Genomic DNA, 17,540 nt, shown 5'->3' with positions numbered 1-17,540 from the left:
GACACTATTTAAACTGAACAGAGATGACATAACTGAATTCAGTGATGAACTGCCTTTAACTATCATTTTGCATTATTGACACACTGTTTTCCAAATGAATGTTGTTCAGTGCTTTGACGCAATGTATTTTGTTTAAAGCACTATATAAATAAAGGTGATTGATTGAAAGGTGACAACCTCTGTGATAATTCCAGAGCAAATTACCTACCATTTTTCAGCAAACTCAGTGATCCTCTGAGAAAACTAATCCCGTCCGAATGCGAATGTCTGTGATTGCCGGTGATATTTTATTTCACAACGCGTTTCCTTGTGTGCTTTGGCCAACGTGAATTACCGTAGATGCTCTTACCGCGCACATGTTTGATATATTTGCTTACCGGCAAAGAAATAATAATAAAAAAATAATACATATAATAAAATATGAAGCAAGATCACGAATAAAAAGAGCAAGATCACGTAAACTGTTAATACCGGCTATTGTAATATTAGCATCTGGTAAGAATACTCACGTTCATTTATGCACTCATAATGTTACATAATGTTTTAATTACATATGTACCTTTATGAAAATTAAACATACGGTAGGTTTAGCCTACTACACAAAAAAGGAAAACAAGTTAAACTAAAGAAATCACACATTAACATGGTTTTGTTATACTAGCCATTTAGTATTTATTATGTAATAATACTAATGGCAATCATTCTGAATGAATGCAATGCACGCATACAGAGCGCGTGATCTCTGTGACGCCCAGATGCACAAATCAGACCCTCCCACCTCTGTAATAAACACGGAGATGTAGTCCCGTCCGAATTGGTACATTAAAATCTCAGACATCCGGTGTTAAGAATCGAAACTCAAACGTAGTTTAGAAAACTAGTCCCGTCCAAATAGGGCTAAAGAACAGAGGAAAGGAAAGCCTAGAAATAGAGAGTTTAATCAGAGAAGGTAGGAAACAGGTGTGGAGAGAGTGTGGAGATGAGATGATGGGAAGCAGCTGAGGATGAATGGGATAATGAGCGAGGATGTGTGTGCGCGGAAGGAAGTAATAATAAGTGTGACCAGAAGAGGGAGGAAGAGAGTAAGAGAAGAATACAGGATCGTGACAATTTATCCTGCTTGAATTCGTTCTAAGAAATGCACATAATGTCATCAATACCAAACTTTCATCTGTGGATATTAAATATATTAAATATTTAAACTATAGTTTTTTTCTTTCATTTTCCGTGACTGAAGCAGTGAAATGTAACACATCATCGAGGCAAAACTGACGTCTATTTGCGAAAATGTGCTTTGATTCGCTTGTTTGATAACTTGTGGTTAAAGCGCCACTCAGTGGTCAAAAGCTGCAAATGCACTTTACACCGCCTGTCACGCTGTCTGGTCTCTGTTTCCCTGGGTGTCCACTAGTGGTCTCACTTCCCCATTGGCACCTCACTGCAGGCACTACTATTCCCACAAGCCTTGTCCCTTCATGACACTAATTGCACTCCTGTTAATTGCACTCAGGTGTCTTCACTTGCCGGTCATTACCCTGCCTATATATCTGCGCTGTTTCCATTTGTCTGGATGGATTCCTTACTTTCCGTCACCAAGTTTCCTCGTGTGCCTAGATTCTAGATCCTGTTCTTGATCTTGTTTGTTTATTTGTTTGTTTCTGTTTGGACTGATGTTTGATTACAACCCCGGCTTGTTTTCACTCTGATTTTGGATAACCCTATTAAACCTACACTGCACTTGGATCTCTTGTCTCCTGTGTTCCCGTACGTGACAGAAGGACTCCATCATGCTAAGATCCAGTGGTGTGGGATTTCATATACGTTCCCCAGCCACCATAGAGGAGCAGATGGGGAGACTTTCTAACCTAACCACTCTCCGTCAAAAGGGGAGTGAGGTCGGGGCTTGGCGCAAATGTTCTGGACAGTGGCAGTGGGGATGGGGTATAACGATGAGGCCCTGAAGGACCTTTTCCACGACTGCCTGGATGACCCTTTACCTGGGTGGGAGATGAAGGGGCTGGAGATACTGGAATTTTAGGAGTTCACCAGTTAACTATAGCATCGAATTTGATGGGATGACTCAGCCACATCTGTCTCTCTCGGTGGGATGGCCGACTCTAGACCGGGGTCTACAGACAGTAGGACCGCCAGCCCAGCACCACTGCACAGTATGGTCGCCAGCCCAGCGCCTCAGCACAAAGTGGTTGCCAGCCCATCGCCACGGTGCAAGATGGCCGCCAGCCCAGCGTCAGATCCCAAGATGGCCACCGGCCCAGCGCCACAGCACATTCACAGAATTCAGTCTACCTGGAGGGGGCTGGGTTTTTTGGGGGTAGTTTGTGGGGGTCGAGATGGTGTGAATCTCTTGTTCTTTCATATGGACAGTGTCTTATGACGGTTTCAGACTTGCTGAGCAGGTTTAGATAGGACTCGTCATGTTGTTTATACACTAAACAATCGTCTGCCCCCACGTAAGATTTTTCTAGTTCTAATCGTTCATTTGTCATTATTAAAGTAATCAGAGATTATATTAAATTTACATAATTAAGTCTTAATAAATTCCACACTCAAGTACAGGCATTAAGTTGTCCACAAAGCACATGCAGAAGTTGTCACACCTGGACTCATTTAGTGTGTTTTTGCCCGTGACCCACTTTCTGTCTTTCCGTGTTTAGTTTGATTAGTTCCCAGGTGTGTCTATTATCTTCCTCATGTGTTCCATGTCCCTGTTAATTTAGTTATGCCATCCACCTGTGTTTCCCCAATTATCATTTTGTACATAAGCCTTGTATTTTCAGTTCTGTTTTGTCGGGTCTCCTCACTTGCAACTTGATGCTTCATTTGCTACTAACGTGTGCCTACCTCTGTGCTCCATGTTGGATATCTCCTGTGTTGGATATAATAAAAGCCTTATTTCGTTTATCCTCGGCTCCGTGTTCCTTCAGGCAGCGTAAAACCGTGACAGAAGACCCGACCATAAAAAAGAAAGTTTAAAACTGCGTCTTTCCCTCCGTTTTGCTTTCATTTTTTCTCAGTCTTTTTGTTTTGTAGTGTTTGATGGATCCCCTCTCTAGCCCCGGATTCCTCCTCCTCATGCTGGAGCAGGAAGGACGCTCTCTCGAGGACCACACCAGACGGTTTCTGCTATTAGCTAATGCCACCAGCTACCCGGACGACGCGCTCTGCACCTTCTACAACACCAGCCTGAACTCCAAGTGCAGAGCGTTGTCGCCCGAAGATGGTCCTCGGGAGGATTTCGCCGCATACGTGGAGTGGACTCTGGCGAGAAATGGCTCATCTTTCACCGTCAGCCCCATAGAGGATCTCGCCAGTCCCACTCCCTACCCAGAGACCAGCCAGCCACCAACTCGCTACACGGAGCCAGAGCCCACCGCAGCCGCAGAGCCCGAGCAATCCATTGACTGGGAACAGGATCTCGAGAGCGCGACTGACCAGGTGTGTGAGCCGGGCACACCGTGCATCGTGGGAGTCCTCGTGGAGATCGAGGGCGTGGAGGAAAGCCCTGCCCACACTCCTGCGACTGAGGGTGAGCTGTATGCAGTCTCTGAAGATCATATGGAGCAAGTTCTGGATCTGATGGACTGGTCTATGGAGGTAATCCCTAATTTTCCTGTTTCCCCGCTGGTTCCGTCCAGCCCTGAGTCCCCTGTATACCCTCTCAGTCTCCCACTCCTACCTCCTCCAGTCATTTCCTCTGCTCCATTTCCGCTGGTTCCGCCCAGCCCTGAGTTTTCTGTTTCTCCGCTGGTTCCGCCCAGCCCTGAGTTTTCTGTTTCTCCGCTGGTTCCGCCCAGCCCTGAGTTTTCTGTTTCTCCGCTGGTTCCGCCCAGCCCTGAGTTTCCTGTGTCTCCGCTGGTTCCGCCCAGCCCTGAGTTTCCTGTGTCTCCGCTGGTTCCGCCCAGCCCTGAGTTTCCTGTGTCTCCGCTGGTTCCGCCCAGCCCTGAGTTTCCTGTGTCTCCGCTGGTTCCGCCCAGCTCTGAATCTTCTGTGTCTCCGCTGGTTCCGCCCAGCTCTGAATCTTCTGTGTCTCCGCTGGTTCCGCCCAGCTCTGAATCTTCTGTGTCTCCGCTGGTTCCGCCCAGCCATGATTTTTCTGTTTCACCACTGGTTCCGCCCAGCCCTGAATCATCTGTGTCTCCGCTGGTTCCACCCAGCCCTGAATCTTCTGTGTCTCCTGTATTGCCTCCCAGCCTCCCTCTCCCGCCTCCTCCCAAACCTGCTGGTCCCTCTACTCCTCTTTCGCTGGTTCCGTCCAGTCCTGATCCTCCTGTCCTTCCTCCCATCCTTCTCCTCTCTCCTCCTCCTAGACCAGCCAGTTCCTCGCCATCCCTGCTGGTGCCAGTCAGTCCCGCAGCTCACCCTCAGTCCGCGCCATCGGGGCGCGATGGTTCGCCGCTGGACTGCCAGTCTCCAGCTCCGCCTTGGCGCGTTAAGGCCCCGTCTCCGCCTCCAGCCTCCGAGCCCTGGACTCCTCCTCGGTCCTTCGACCCAGCGGCTCCGCCTTGGCTCTTAGCTCCCTCGTCTCCACCGTGGCCTGTCATCCCCCCTGCTCCACCGGGCTCCCTCGTCCCTCCGGCTCCACCTTGGTCAGTCGTCGACCATCCGCTGCATCGGGACTCCTCTCCTCTGGTTCCACCTCGTCACTCCATCCCTCCGGCTTTGTCAGGCTCCTACTTCCCTCCGGTTCCACCTCCATCCTCGGTCACTCCGGCTCCACAGCGGTCTGCCAGGACCCCGCCTCCACCTTGGTCGCCTGAGCCTTCAGCTCCACCTAGGCCCCCGGATCCTCGTCGTCACCCTGGCTCTGCGGCTGTGCTGCTCCATCTAGGGCTCCTCACCCACCGGTGCAGTCTCCGCCTGTCGGCCCCCTGGTGTCGTCGACCCTTCCTTCACCATGGCTCCTCCCGCCGTCGACTCCACCTTGGATCTCCGTCCTGGCTGGTCTCTGGTGGACCATCTGGCTCCTCCTGCTCCTGTCTCCTCCCTGGCTCCTTCCTCCGTGGTCCCTGTCTGCTGGCCCCCTCCTGGGAGTCCGTCCTCCACCGGAACCTCCTCCCAAGTTCCCACCCACGCCTCCCTCGGTTGTTTCTACGGTGCGAGGACGCACCTACCGGGAGGGGGGAGTTCTGTCACACCTGGACTCATTTAGTGTGTTTTTGCCCGTGACCCAGTTTCTGTCTTTCCGTGTTTAGTTTGATTAGTTCCCAGGTGTGTCTATTATCTTCCTCATGTGTTCCATGTCCCTGTTAATTTAGTTATGCCATCCACCTGTGTTTCCCCAATTATCATTTTGTACATAAGCCTTGTCTTTTCAGTTCTGTTTTGTCGGGTCTCCTCACTTGCAACTTGATGCTTCATTTGCTACTAACGTGTGCCTACCTCTGTGCTCCATGTTGGATATCTCCTGTGTTGTATATAATAAAAGCCTTATTTCGTTTATCCTCGGCTCCGTGTTCCTTCAGGCAGCGAAAACCGTGACAGAAGTAGCCTAATAATTGTGAAAAAGGAGACATTTTAATTATTTATTAATAAACCAATGTTTTCTTGTCAGCTGCAAGATGAAATTCACAGTGCTGACTCTCTCCATATGAACACACCTTTAAAGAGAAATGCAATTTTCACAGAGTACATAATGCTTTCATTTTCATTTAAAAGAAATTTCAAGCTTTCTGTAGATATATTTCTCATATATGTGAGACACCCCAATTTTAAATTATCAAGTGATCGAGAGGGTGTAAATTATTTTGTACATGCTAATTATCCAAAATAAACTTAATTTAGATAAAACAAATAAGAATAAATGCTGCACATCCAGCATCACACGCGCCACGCAAATCTTGAACTGACATTTTACACACCTCCATTTAAATGCTTTTTTTTTTTTTTTAAATTATATGAAAGCCCCTCCCTCAACCCGAGTTTTCGACTAAGTGAAATAGACTCTTCATTCTTGAATTGGGAAGATCGAGGCCCCATGACCCTATGTTAGTTTAAAAAAAAAAAGCACATTCAAAAAATCAAACAACTCAAGAGTCAATACAAAGTAGACAACAGATCTTTTAAAATATTTTCAAGTGAGACATTTCTACAACAGTAAAAGGTAAGAAAAGGTATCTCTCCTGAGGGCATTGACATTGTTAACGTTTTTAGTGATGCTTATGAGCTCTTGCCAAGTAAAACTGTCTCTAAATTATACAGTATAAAGCACTGCAGAAACAAAATGGAAATAATATCTTGTATAATAAGTCGAAATGGGAAAAGGAACTGTTTATGGAAGTGTCAGAGGGTGATTGGCTTTCGATGTGTGTGACACAAGAAAATCTATTAGCTCTAAAAGATGGAGGGAATTTGGGTGGAAGAGTTTGGTTAGATTTTTCATTACACCTCATATTATTAATAAACAAAGGGGTGAACAACAGCAATGCTGGCGACAGTGTGGACTTCGGAAAGCCAATCACTCCCATATATTTTGGATGTGCCCAAAGTTAGAACAATTCTGGGACTGTATCCAATTACTGGAAGGATAATGGGTTATGTCATCCCTAAAGACCCTTTGATTTTCTTGTTAGGTTTACTACCGGGTGAGGTGGTCCAAAAAGAAGACACTTATCTTTTTAGAATTCTAATGATTGAATATAAAAAAGCTATCACTCAGTCTTGGTAAAAAGATTGACCCACCGCGTACTGAACAATGGCAAGAAATAGTAGAGGAAATACACTCAATGGAGAAGATGACATACTTTCTACGTATAAAAGGACATATATATATATATTAAGCGCTGGTCAAAATGGTTTGCATATAAAGAAGCAGAACAATTTTAATACTTTATTTTAATACTTTATTTCACTGCTATATAATTTATAGTGCCCCTTGTTTTTTGTCCTTGTATGTTGTGTTGTAAATAAGAAAAATGGCAAATAAAGAGTATATTAAAAAAAATTAGGAAATCAAGAAGGGCTGGGCGATAAATCGATTTTAACGATTAACTCGAATATCTACTTAACATAATTTTGTTTGAATGAAAATCGGCTTTCTTTTTAACATCCACTGATGCTCCACTCAGGGCTCTCGTAGTTCCGGTTGGGCTCAACCCTCCCCCGTGCATTTGCCGAGCAGAGTATGAGCGGAGCGAAGTGATTCTGCCTGGAGCGAGTCTGACACAGAGACGTGCTGCCGAGCAGAGTATGAGCGGAGTGGAGTGATTCTGACTGGAGCAAGGAGTGAGTCTGACACAGAGACGTGCTGCCGAGCAGAGTATGAGTGCAGCGGAGTGATTCTGACTGGAGCGAGTCTGACACAGAGACGTGCTGCCGAGCAGAGTATGAGCGGAGCGAAGTGATTCTGCCTGGAGCGAGTCTGACACAGAGACGTGCTGCCGAGCAGAGTATGAGTGGAGTGGAGTGATTCTGACTGGAGCAAGGAGTGAGTCTGACACAGAGACGTGCTGCCGAGCAGAGTATGAGTGCAGCGGAGTGATTCTGACTGGAGCGAGTCTGACACAGAGACGTGCTGCCGAGCAGAGTATGAGCGGAGCGAAGTGATTCTGCCTGGAGCGAGTCTGACACAGAGACGTGCTGCCGAGCAGAGTATGAGCGGAGTGGAGTGATTCTGACTGGAGCAAGGAGTGAGTCTGACACAGAGACGTGCTGCCGAGCAGAGTATGAGTGCAGCGGAGTGATTCTGACTGGAGCGAGTCTGACACAGAGACGTGCTGCCGAGCAGAGTATGAGCGGAGTGGAGTGATTCTGACTGGAGCAAGGAGTGAGTCTGACACAGAGACGTGCTGCCGAGCAGAGTATGAGCGGTGCGGCGTGATTCTGACTGGAGCAAGGAGTGAGTCTGACACAGAGACGTGCTGCTGAGCAGAGTATGAGCGGAGCGGAGTGATTCTGACTGGAGCAAGGAGTGAGTCTGACACCGAGACGTACTGCGGAGCAGAGTATGTGCGGAGCAAAGTGATTCTGACTGGAGCGAGTCTGACACAGAGACGTGCTGCCGAGCAGAGTATGAGCAGAGTGGAGTGATTCTGACTGGAGCAAGGAGTGAGTCTGACACAGAGACGTGCTGCCGAGCAGAGTATGAGCGGAGCGAAGTGATTCTGACTGGAGTGAGTCTGACACAGAGACGTGCTGCCGAGCAGAATATGAGCGGAGCGAAGTGATTCTGACTGGAGCGAGTCTGACACAGAGACGTGCTGCCGAGCAGAGTATGAGCGGAGTGGAGTGATTCTGACTGGAGCAAGGAGTGAGTCTGACACAGAGACGTGCTGCCGAGCAGAGTATGAGCGGAGTGGACTGATTCTGACTGGAGCAAGGAGTGAGTCTGACACAGAGACGTACTGCCGAGCAGAGTATGAGTGGAGCGGAGTTATTCTGACTGCAGCGAGGAGTGAGTCTGACACCGAGACGTACTGCGGAGCAGAGTATGTGCGGAGCAAAGTGATTCTGACTGGAGCGAGTCTGACACAGAGACGTGCTGCCGAGCAGAGTATGAGCAGAGTGGAGTGATTCTGACTGGAGCAAGGAGTGAGTCTGACACAGAGACGTGCTGCCGAGCAGAGTATGAGCGGAGCGAAGTGATTCTGACTGGAGTGAGTCTGACACAGAGACGTGCTGCCGAGCAGAATATGAGCGGAGCGAAGTGATTCTGACTGGAGCGAGTCTGACACAGAGACGTGCTGCCGAGCAGAGTATGAGCGGAGTGGAGTGATTCTGACTGGAGCAAGGAGTGAGTCTGACACAGAGACGTGCTGCCGAGCAGAGTATGAGCGGAGTGGAGTGATTCTGACTGGAGCAAGGAGTGAGTCTGACACAGAGACGTACTGCCGAGCAGAGTATGAGTGGAGCGGAGTTATTCTGACTGCAGCGAGTCTGACACAGAGACGTGCTGCAGAGCAGAATATGAGCGGAGCGGAGTGATTCTGACTGGAGCAAGGAGTGAGTCTGACAGAGAGACGTGCTGCCGAGCAGAGTATGAACAGAGTGGAGTGATTCTGACTGAAGCAAGGAGTGAGTCTGACACAGAGATGTGCTGTCGAGCAGAGTATGAGCAGAGCGGAGTGATTCTGACTGGAGCAAGGAGTGAGTCTGACACAGAGACGTGCTGCCGAGCAGAGTATGAGTGGAGCGGAGTGGTTCTGAATGGAGCAAGGAGTGAGTCTGACACAGAGACGTGCTGCCGAGCAGAGTATGAGCAGAGTGAAGTGATTCTGACTGGAGCGAGTCTGACACAGAGACAGGCTGCCGAGCAGAGTATGAGTGGAGTGGAGTGATTCTGACTGGAGCAAGGAGTGAGTCTGACACAGAGACGTGCTGCCGAGCAGAGTATGAGCGGAGCGAAGTGATTCTGACTGGAGCGAGTCTGACACAGAGACGTGCTGCTGAGCAGAGTATGAGCGGAGTGGAGTGATTCTGACAGACGTCAAGTCAAGTCACCTTCATTTATATAGCGCTTTAAACAAAATACATTGTGTCAAAGTAAATGAACAACAATCATTAGGAAAACAGTGTGTCAATAATGCAAAATGACAGTTAAAGGCAGTTCATCATTGATTCAGTGATATCATCTCTGTTCAGTTTAAATAGTGTCTGTGCATTTTTTTGCAATCAAGTCAACGATATCACTGTAGATGAAGTGACCCCAACTAAGCAAGCCAGAGGCGACAGCGGCAAGGAACCGAAACTCCATCGGTGACAGAATGGAGAAAAAAACCTTGGGAGAAACCAGGCTCAGTTGGGGGTCAGTTCTCCTCTGACCAGACGAAACCAGTAGTTCAATTCCAGGCTGCAGTTTCCTGTGGTCTTGTCCTGGTGCTCATCTGAGACAAGGTCTTTACAGGGGATCTGTATCTGGGGCTCTAGTTGTCCTGGTCTCCGCTGTCTTTCAGGGCAGTAGAGGTCCTTTCTAGATGCTGATCCACCATCTGGTCTGGATACGTACTGGATCCGGGTGACTGCAGTGACCCTCTGATCTGGCAACAGACTGGATCTGGTGGCTACGGTGACCTCGGAATAAGAGAGAAACAGACTAATATTAGCGTAGATACCATTCTTCTAATGATGTAGCAAGTACATTGGGTGTTATGGGAAGTGTTTGTGGTTCTGGTTTACCTAATTAATGCAGCCTAAAAATCCTTTAACGGATTTGGATATTAAAAGCATATTAGTATGTTATGTGTAAGCCAGGTTAAAGAGATGGGTCTTTAATCTAGATTTAAACTGCAATAGTGTGTCTGTCTTCCGAACAATGTCAGGTTGTTCCAGAGTTTAGGCGCCAAATAGGAAAAGGATCTGCCGCCCGCAGTTGATTTTGATATTCTAGGTATTATCAAATTGCCTGAGTTCATTCAAATACTGAGGTACTAAACCATTCAGAGCTTTATAAATAATAAGCAATATTTTAAAATCTATACGATGTTTGATAGGGAGCCAGTGCAGTGTGGACAGGACTGGGCTAATATGGTCATACTTCCTGGTTCTAGTAAGAACTCTTGCTGCTGCATTTTGGACTAGCTGTAGTTTGTTTATTAAGCGTGCAGAACAACCACCCAATAAAGCATTACAATAATCTAAAATTGAGGTCATAAATGCATGGATTAACATTTCTGCATTTGACATTGAGAGCATAGGCCGTAATTTAGATATATTTTTGAGATGGAAAAATGCAGTTTTACAAATGCTAGAAACGTGGCTTTCTAAGGAAAGATTGCGATCAAGTAGCACACCTAGGTTCCTAACTGATGACAAAGAATTGACAGAGCAACCATCAAGTCTTAGACAGTGTTCTAGGTTATTACAAAGCAGAGTTTTTAGGTCCTATAATTAACACCTCTGTTTTTTCTGAATTTAGCAGTAAGAAATTACTCGTCATCCAATTTTTTATATCGACTATGCATTCCATTAGTTTTTCAAATTGGGGTTTTTCACCAGGCCGCGAAGAAATATAGAGCTGAGTATCATCAGCATAACAGTGAAAGCTAACACAACATGTTTCCTGATGATATCTCCCAAGGGTAACATATAAAGCGTGAAGAGTAGCGGCCCTAGTACTGAGCCTTGAGTTACTCCATACTGCACTTGTGATCGATATGATACATCTTCATTCACTGCTACGAACTGATGGCGGTCATATGGCGGTCCACTGATGCCAACAAAGTGTTCAAGTCTATGCAAAAGAATGTTGTGGTCAATTGTGTCAAACGCAGCACTAAGATCCAATAAAACTAACCATTACGGACTACAACCCCCCAACCAAGCATTTGAATAATGTATCTTAAATTGTGAGTGTAGTTGCATCTGAGCAAATGCTCATTTTTATTCTTTAGCTTGGGTTAATTAATTTTACTTTGTTGGATCAGCAGCTATGCTAATGATGTCTCTATTTGTTTCTCTGTTTTGCCACGGGATTTACACAAGCTCCAGTCTGGATCCAGAACACCTGAGAAGAGATGATGCTGACCCTCAGAGGACCTCAGATGATGCTAACCCTGAATCAACAACAGAACTAACAAATATTGCTACAAGTGTGACTGCATAATATAATAATTATTAATTATAAATAATGTTAATAATGTTAATCATCTGGCTGACTACGTCTTGTATACATTTTTCTACAAATCCTGTCATACGTACACAAACTTACAGCCACCACTTATAAGCTACTACTAAATATTGTAGAAACTTAATTTTCTGTAAAGTTGCTTTGTAATGATTTGTATTGTAAAAACCGCTATAAAAATAAACTTGAATTGAATTTGAATTATTACTTAACACAATCATAATATTATATTACATATTGATTAGTTAACACATCTTCCTTTTTTAGTTAACAGTAGTGAGTTAAGTGTTAACTGATAATTACCTGTTAGTTCTATGCAGTAATTAGTCATGCAGTAAGTAAGAAACAGTATTCTAGTGTTACCGTATACAAACCCGATTCCAAAAAAGTTGGGATACTGTACAAATTGTGAGTAAAAAAGGAATGGAATAATTTACAAATCTCATGAACTTATATTTTATTCACAATAAAATATAGATAACATGTTGAAAGTGAGACATTTTGAAATGTCATGCCAAACATTGGCTCATTTTAGATTTCATGAGAGCTACACATTCCAAAAAAGTTGGGACAGGTAGCAATAAAAGGCCAGAAAAGGTAAATGTACACATAAGGACAACATGACAACATGATTGGCAACATGATTGTGTATAAAAAGAGCCTCTCAGAGTGGCAGTGTTTCTCAGAAGTCAAGATGAGCAGAGGATCACCAATTCCCCCAATGCTGCGGCAAAAAATAGTGGAGCAATATCAGAAAGGAGAAATTACAAAGAGTTTGAAGTTATCATCATCTACAGTGCATAATTATCATCTAAAGATTCAGAGAATCTGGAACAATCTCTGTGTGTAAGGGTCAAGGCCAGAAAACCATACTGGATGCCCGTGATCTTCAGCTCTTAGACGGCACTGCATCACATACAGGAATACTACTGTAATGGAAATCACAACATGGGCTCAGGAATACTTCCAGAAAACACTGTCGGTGAACACAATCCACCGTGCCATTCACTGTTCCCAGCTAAAATTCTATAGGTCAAAAAAGAAGCCATATCTAAACATGATCCAGAAGCACACGCGTTTTCTCTGGGCCAAGGCTAATTTGGACTGTGGCAAAGTGGAAAACTGTTTTGTGGTCAGACGAATCAAAATTTTAAGTTCTTTTTTGAAAACTGGGACGGCATGTCATCCGGACTAAAGAGGACAAGGACAACCCAAGTTGTTATCAGCGCTCAGTTCAGAAGCCTGCATCTCTGATGGTATGGTGTTGCATGAGTGCATGTGGCATGGGCAGCTTACACATCTGGAAAGGCCCCATCAATGCTCAAAGGTATATCCAAGTTCTAGAACAACATATAATCCTATCCAGACATCGTCTCTTTCAGGGAAGACCTTGCATTTTCCAACATGACAACGCCAGACCACATACTGCATCAATTACAACATCATGGCTGTGTAGAAGAAGGATCCGCGTACTGAAATGGCCAGCCTGCAGTCCAGATCTTTCACCCATAGAAAACATTTGGTGCATCATAAAGAGGAAGATGTGACAAAGAAGACCTAAGACAGTTGAGCAGCTAGAAGCCTGTATTAGACAAGAATGACAAGAAACTTCCACATCATTGTATTCTGTTTTTATTCACAATTTGTACAGTGTCCCAACTTTTTGGGAGTTTTTTTTTCTAGTAACTAAAGGTAACATTGTAACCAGATGTCAGCCAACTCTTAGAGAATGAGACTTGATCAGGGTTAGTGTAAGAACAAGTTGACTTGTACTTGCAGACTTTGTAGTTTGTGGTATGTTAGCTGAAGGAGCATCATAAACTGTTAACAGATATTGTCTCAATGGTCTAATACTGTTACTAGTAGCTGATATTTAATTGTGAATTTATTGAGAGTTCCTGGTTCTGTAGAATGAGCAGATCTGCATTTGTATTGTTAACCATGATAACAGCATTTTCTTGAATTGTTTTGTATAGATTTAATGATTTTGCAAAAACTTTGAATGTTTTACACCCCCTCCCACAACCAGTGGTTCTTACTTCTCTGTTATTCCAGGTCTGTTAGAAAGGTCGGGTCTGTGCGCGTGCTGCCTTTGACATGTCTGCATGTGCAGAAAGTGCAAAAGTGACTCAGCAGGAAAGTGCTAAGACTGTGTGTGGGTTGATGTGTACGTCAGCATAGACCCACCCCTCTCCGGGTCAGACAGCTTGGGAGGAGGGGTTTGTTTGTTGATTTTGTTTTCCGTTATATATATAAATATTTTACAAACTCTAAATGTATTGTTTTTTTAGTTCTTATGTGAATTTATATGTTTGAAACCTAAAATAAACAGTATGTGGTTGAAAACACTGAAAAGTTGTGATATATGACAGCTCTGAGCGTGCCTGTCTCTTGCTAAATTCAACATTTGAATTTATCAAACACATTTGGACCACTCTCTCTATTCATATACACACGTTCACTTTGATAGCTGTGATCATACAGTAATGGCGAGCTGATTTGAGCTGATTTGCACTCAAACAGATGGTAATCGTGTAGATACATTGACATTCAACATAAAACACACTCTCACATATATAAAAACTGTTGAAAAATAAAACAAACAGGAAAAGGCGATCGCTGTAAGTTCCGCCTCCATCAGCTGACAGGTGCGTCAGAGCGCGTCACGAGCCCACAGGAGAAAGCGCCAAATTCAAATAAACTATCTTTCACCTATTTTTGCATTCATTCTTTTTTCCGGTGGATCGCCTCATTCTGTTTGTGACACTGTACGCTGCAAAACCATGCCGTGTTTTTACTACCAAGACGCAGTTTCCGACCGTGAGTTATTTCATAATGGACGCAAACAGTTCTGTCGCTGAAGGAATGAAACGTAAACAAAGGAATTATGATCCATATTACAACGTTATTGCTTCGTTGGACTAAACATGCTTCATGAAATGACGTTCAGTGGACCCTTACCTTTCTAAGTAAACCGGGATTTACAGCTGTGGATGTGTTTATGACTCGTTTTTACGACAGATCTGGTATGTACAGCGTTCCCTTTGTTCATGCTTGTATGTGTACTGCTTACACAAATGTAGCAAATACAGTCTTTATAAGCTTTTCATTGAAAAACAGCAATCCGTTGTCGATGCTTGAGGCTTAGATTTTTATAATGATACATAGATTGTCAAGATTAAATTTGTCCCATTTAATTTAATCTATTCATAAACACTGACACGTGCGAGTTGAGTGGCTTTGAGGATGAGGGCGTCGGGGTGCAGGCTAAGAGGTTAAAGCCCCATCCTGCTCAGAAAGAGGTATCAGTTGCCGAGATTCTTTCTGTTTCCTTTTCTGATGTTGCATCTCTTTCAATGTCAAACTTTTGTTTTCTCTTTTGAAAGACAACTTTGGCAATGTATCACGCAACTTACGGTTCATCAGTAGTTCGGCAGGAAATAACCCACAACCAAGTGGGGAGGAACGATAATTCAACAACGCCAGATATTCATCCGAATTACTTGCAGCTGCTTTTTTCAACAGCCTTTTTACAATCTGCAACCCTTTTTCTGCTTTATCATTTGCCTTTGGATAAAGGGGGCTCGACGTTGTATGCTTAAAGCCATACTGTTCTGCAAACAGTCTGAATTCACGACTACTATACTGAGGACCATTATCACTTTGCACAATGAAGGGAATTCCATGACTGGCAAAATGCGTTTCATGTGATTAAATTGATTGGCCCGTTTCCTGTCACCAAGATCATTAGTCCAGTGACAGTCCGCCCTCAAACTACCTCAGGCGTACAGGAGGATTCATCCCGCCTTCCATGTGTCCAAAATCAAACCCATGTATTATTCACGTATAAACCCGCCTACCCCGGTTCCCCCACCGCCGCGACTCGTAGATGGGGAACCCACCTATTCCGTTGACCGTATTCTGGCCTCGAGGCGGAGGGGACGAGGATTCCAGTACTTGGTGGACTGGGGGAGGGTTACGGTCCGGAGGAGAGGAGTTGGGTACCTGCTAGGGACATACTGGATCACTCCCTGATTGATGAGTACAATCAACAGGTAGGCCTGTCTGGGAACTCCAGGAGGCATTCCTAGAGGGGAGGGTACTGTCACGGTTGGTAAACCGTGGCCTCGGGTTTTGCACTATGTGGGTGGAGTGAGTGTGCGTCTTGCATTAGCACTGATTGTTTCATGTGGACATCTCCGTTACGTTCATGATCACCAGCTGCTACTCATTACTCTTTCCCTACATATTGCCTTGTTGTTTGTCTTGTGTTTGTCAGAGTGTTGTTTGTTCTCTAAGTGTTAATTGTTTCTCTCATTCCTGTTTATGTGCTTCTCGTCGTTGGATTGTCCTGTCTCCGGAACCCCATCCACTCCTCTCATCCCCGGATCTCACCACTCACCTTGACGGTTCTTCCCCCCCAGTTCCTGTGTCACACTCTCCTGCTGCCAACTCACCATCACACAACTATACAATAAGGGAATGTAGAAAAGATATATAATAAAATTAAAACTAAAGTCAAATAAAGCAGTGCATGGCACATGGCAGATCAATGAAGTGAACAACAGTGCAGATAAAATATTTTTATTGCAAAAAGAAAACTTATTTAGTCTGATTAAAGTGGCAAAGGGCTCAAGAGCAGTTATTTTATTTAACTGACTGATGAGGTAGTGGAATGACATCAGTTCCATGCTGAATGAAGTAGTGAGTAGACCAATGCTGCACAAAGTGACTGGTGCATGTCATCGTATATTAGTGAGGGGGGATGGAAGGACCTGGGGATGTGGGATCTGGGGGTTCATAGTATAGTGGTGCCTGGGGCAGAAGAAGGGAGGGGGGGCAAGTTCAGGAGGGAGTTCAGCTTCCTGACAGCTTGATGGATGAAGCTGTCCTTCATACTGCTGGTCCTGTCCTGGAGATTCCGCAGTCTCCTCCCTGATGGCAGCAGGCTGAAGAAGCTGTGTAACGGGTGGGTGAGATCACCTGTGATGCAGAGGGCTTTGCGAGTGAGACGGGTTCCGTAAATGTCCTGGAGGGAGGGGATAGAGACACCAATGATCTTCTCAGCTGCTCTCAGTATGCGTTGCAGAGTCTTTTGGTAGGATGCGTTGCAGGCGCCATACCACACAGTGATGCAGCTCGACAGAATGCTCTCGATGGTGTCTCTTTAGAAGGTGTACATGATGGTGGGTGGGGCTCTGGCTCTCCTCAGTTTGTGGAAGAAGTAGAGATGTTGATTTGATTTCTTGGCCAGTGCTGGTGTGTTTTCAGTCGTGGAGAGGTCCCCTGTGATGCGCACACCCAGGAACTTGGGGCTGCTCACTCTCTCCACAGTTGCACCGTTGGTGGTCAGAAGAACGTGCTGAGTTTGCGCTCTCCTGAAGTCAACAACAATCTCCTTTGTCTTCTCCACGTTCAGGGAGATTGTTGTCCCTGCACCACCCGGCCAGGCGGCTTACCTTGCTCCTGTAGTTTGTCTCATCTTTGTTGCTAAGGAGATCCACCATAGTCGTGTCATCCGCAAACTTAATGAAGAGGTTGGAGTTGTGTGACAGTGTGCAGTCGTGGGTCAGCAGAGTGAAGAGGAGGGGGCTCAGCATACATCCTTGGGGGGCCCCAGTGTTCCATGTGATGATGCTGGATGTGTTGCTGCCGACCCATACTGCCTGAGGTCTTCTAGTCAGAAAGTCCAACAGCCAGTTGCACAGCGAAGTGTTGAGCCCCAGCTGGACCAGTTTGTAAATGAGCTGTTGAGGGATGATTGTGTTGATTGTAGAGATAGGACTTGATGTGGTGCATGACTAGCCGTTCAAAGCACTTCATGAGGATGGGAGTAAGTACAACAGGATGGTAGTCATTGAAGCAGGATGGAGATGGATTCTTCGGGACTGAAATGATGGTGGTAGTTTTGAAACATGTGGGTACAACAGCCTGACTGAGTGAGATGTTGAAAATGTCTGTG

The sequence above is a fragment of the Carassius gibelio genome, chromosome B3 (genome assembly GCF_023724105.1).
Source record: "Carassius gibelio isolate Cgi1373 ecotype wild population from Czech Republic chromosome B3, carGib1.2-hapl.c, whole genome shotgun sequence".
NCBI classification, from domain to species: Eukaryota; Metazoa; Chordata; class Actinopteri; order Cypriniformes; family Cyprinidae; genus Carassius; species Carassius gibelio.
Note: the sequence above shows the minus strand (reverse complement) of the source record.